We start from the raw sequence: 4014 nt of genomic DNA on the forward strand, positions 1-4014 counted from the left end.
CCAAAGCGAGAATCATACCTCTAGACCAACGAGCCGGCCATGTCATTCTTCCATTTGCATTGAGTTTCACTGCGCTGGTGCGAATCCAGCTCACAGAGGACCTGTTTATTCAGTTTAAATATTATTATCTTTTCCTCAATCCACTTCTTTTTTCGAGCAGTTTCCTTGAACCATCTCACAATTCGCCCCATAAAAAGAGATGCAGCGGCATTAGCGGCCGCATAGACTAATGGATAAGGCGTCTGACTTCGGTTGCAAATTCTTCAGTTATCAGAAGATTGCAGGTTCAAATCCTACGGAGGTCGTTTAATTATCTGGGCGACACTTTTTATATTCTGAATCTGGCGTGAAACCGGCCATTTTTGACAGCCCCTCATCTGAAGTAACGGAAGGCCTGTTGCTTACATTTAGCTGATTGTACATTTTCAACATTGTAGATCTGTGTGCACGGGCAGGATAAGCGGTGAAGTTGAATTTCTTTCAGGGTAGTTCTAATTAGATGCAAAAAGCAAGAAATGGAATGTCTGAGAGCATTGCCTCGGTGAGACGAGGTGGACTAGAGGTTAAGGCGATGGACTGCTAATCTATTGTGCTCTGCACGCGTGGGTAGGAATCCCATTCTCGTCGTTATTGTATTACACGTTTGATGCTGATGCACTTTCCAAGCATTTCACTGAATCTTACTTGAAATACAATTTCGTGAAACTTGTGCTGGTGTTGCTGGTCTGTGCCCTTGCATTACTCATATCTTGTTAAAATTAAAATATTCCAAGAAATTCCTCAACCCACCTTGAATGAAAGTGGAGATGAGATCGCGAATCGGAGACTGAGAACCCTCTCTTCCTTCCTCTGAGATTGGCACCGAATGAAAGACTCGCGGCAACAGAGGCAATTGATTAGGGAGCAGAAACATAAATTTCTCCTTTGGGGGCAATTTAATTTCAAAAATATTGATCAAACTTAATGACGAGATTTTCTGTTTTTGGGACTTTGGTTGAGAGATAAATAATGCGCGAGAAATCCTCGTGCTTTTCAGCATTCTCTCATGGGATCTGAAGCCCCAGTTTAACATCTTACTAGAAAGACGGCACTGCCAACAGTGCAGCACGACCTCAGTACTGCCCTGGAGTGTGAGCCAGGATTATACACTCAAGTCTCTGGAGTGTGGCTTGAGTATGCTACCGCTGAGCCACGGCTGACACCTAAACTCAGTTCATTTGGCTGGAGTAAAATGACGGAGATAAAGGGAATAATAATAATGGAGTAAACTTTCAACTTGGCGTCCAAGATTAAACCGGGCATCGTTTTACAAACAGCCCGATTTATGTTGCCATAGATTTCATAAGCTTTGAAAATCAGGCCTGTCTATAATGGGCGGGTTCGTGGTCATTTGCGAATCATTCTGGGTCTGTTTAAACCGGGAGTGCTCACAGTCCCGCATCATTCTGTGTCTGTTTAAAATGGCAGAGCTCACAATCTCGGATCATGCCGTTTATTCAGAAGCAGAGCGATTTCAGCTTTGATGACCGAGTTGTTGAGTTGAACAAAATGTGTCAAAGCTCGTCCGGGATTTGAACCCGGGACCTCTCGCATTTAATCGTGAAACGCCCAAAGCGAGAATCATACCCCTAGACCAACGAGCCGCCCAGGTCATTCTTCCATTTGCCTTGAGTTTCACTGCGCTGGTGCGAATCCAGCTCACAGAGGACCTGTTTATTCAGTTTAAATATTATTATCTTTTCCTCAATCCACTTCTTTTTTCGAGCAGTTTCCTTGAACCTGCTCACAATTCGCCCCATAAAAAGAGATGCAGCGGCATTAGCGGCCGCATAGACTAATGGATAAGGCGTCTGACCTCGGTTGCAAATTCTTCAGTTATCAGAAGATTGAAGGTTCAAATCCTACAAAGGTCGTTTAATTATCTGGGCGACACTTTTTATATTCTGAATCTGGCGTGAAACCGGCCATTTTTGACAGCCCCTCATCTGAAGTAACGGAAGGCCTGTTGCTTACATTTAGCTGATTGTACATTTTCAACATTGTAGATCTGTGTGCACGGGCAGGATAAGCGGTGAAGTTGAATTTCTTTCAGGGTAGTTCTAATTAGATGCAAAAAGCAAGAAATGGAATGTCTGATAGCATTGCCTCGGTGAGACGAGGTGGCCGAGAGGTTAAGGCGATGGACTGCTAATCTATTGTGCTCTGCACGCGTGGGTTGGAATCCCATTCTCGTCGTTACTGTATTACACGTTTGATGCTGATGCACTTTCCAAGCATTTCACTGAATCTTACTTGAAATACAATTGCGTGAAAATTGTGCTGGTGTTGCTGGTCTGTGCCCTTGCATTACTCATATCTTGTTAAAATTAAAATATTCCAAGAAATTCCTCAAACCACCTTGAATGAATAGTGGAGATGAGATCGCGAATCGGAGACTGATAACTCTCTCTTCCTTCCTCTGAGATTGGCACCGAATGAAAGACTAGCGGCAACAGAGGCAATTGATTAGGGAGCAGAAACATAAATTTCTCCTTTGGGGGCAATTTAATTTCAAAATTATTTATCAAGCTTAATGACGAGATTTTCTGTTTTTGGGACTTTGGTTGAGAGATAAATAATGCGCGAGAAATCCTCGTGCTTTTCAGCATTCTCTCATGGGATCTGAAGCCCCAGTTTAACATCTTACTAGAAAGACGGCACTGCCAACAGTGCAGCACGACCTCAGTACTGCCCTGGAGTGTGAGCCAGGATTATACACTCAAGTCTCTGGAGTGTGGCTTGAGTATGCTACCGCTGAGCAACGGCTGACACCTAAACTCAGTTCATTTGGCTGGAGTAAAATGACGGAGATGAAGGGAAAAATGATAATGGAGTAAACTTTCAACTTGGCGTCCAAGATTAAACCGGGCATCGCTTTAGAAACAGCCCGATTTATGTTGCCATAGATTTCATAAGCTTTGAAAATCAGGCCTGTCTATAATGGGCGGGGTCGTGGTCACTTGCGAATCATTCTGGGTCTGTTTAAACCGGGAGTGCTCACAGTCCCGCATCATTCTGTGTCTGTTTGAAATGGCAGAGCTCACAATCTCGGATCATGCCGTTTATTCAGAAGCAGAGCGATTTCAGCTTTGATGACCGAGTTGTTGAGTTGAACAAAATGTGTCAAGGCTCGTCCGGGATTTGAACCCGGGACCTCTCGCATTTAATCGTGAAGCGCCCAAAGCGAGAATCATACCCCTAGACCAACGAGCCGCCCAGGTCATTCTTCCATTTGCATTGAGTTTCACTGCGCTGGTGCGAATCCAGCTCACAGAGGACCTGTTTATTCAGTTTAAATATTATTATCTTTTCCTCAATCCACTTCTTTTTTCGAGCAGTTTCCTTGAACCTGCTCACAATTCGCCCCATAAAAAGAGATGCAGCGGCATTAGCGGCCGCATAGACTAATGGATAAGTCGTCTCCGGTTGCAAATTCTTCAGTTATCAGAAGATTGAAGGTTCAAATCCTACAAAGGTCGTTTAATTATCTGGGCGACACTTTTTATATTCTGAATCTGGCGTGAAACCGGCAATTTTTGACAGCCCCTCATCTGAAGTAACGGAAGGCCTGTTGCTTACATTTAGCTGATTGTACATTTTCAACATTGTAGATCTGTGTGCACGGGCAGGATAAGCGGTGAAGTTGAATTTCTTTCAGGGTAGTTCTAATTAGATGCAAAAAGCAAGAAATGGAATGTCTGATAGCATTGCCTCGGTGAGACGAGGTGGCCGAGAGGTTAAGGCGATGGACTGCTAATCTATTGTGCTCTGCACGCGTGGGTTGGAATCCCATTCTCGTCGTTACTGTATTACACGTTTGATGCTGATGCACTTTCCAAGCATTTCACTGAATCTTACTTGAAATACAATTTCGTGAAAATTGTGCTGGTGTTGCTGGTCTGTGCCCTTGCATTACTCATATCTTGTTAAAATTAAAATATTCCAAGAAATTCCTCAACCCACCTTGAATGAATA

At 43.7% G+C, this 4014-nt stretch overlaps 1 non-coding gene across 1 annotated transcript; it reads right to left on the reverse strand.

The window, feature by feature from the left end:
* Positions 1-3165: 3165 nt before the first annotated feature.
* Positions 3166-3252, reverse strand: trnap-ugg (transfer RNA proline (anticodon UGG)). The gene is given in 2 exon segments: positions 3166-3201; positions 3217-3252. It is a non-coding gene; the product is annotated as a tRNA-Pro (tRNA).
* Between the last annotated feature and the right edge of the window lie 762 nt (positions 3253-4014).

The sequence above is a fragment of the Somniosus microcephalus genome, unplaced genomic scaffold (genome assembly GCF_052327205.1).
Source record: "Somniosus microcephalus isolate GS21.2 unplaced genomic scaffold, FLI_Smic_1.0 unresolved_chr1, whole genome shotgun sequence".
Taxonomy (NCBI): domain Eukaryota; kingdom Metazoa; phylum Chordata; class Chondrichthyes; order Squaliformes; family Somniosidae; genus Somniosus; species Somniosus microcephalus.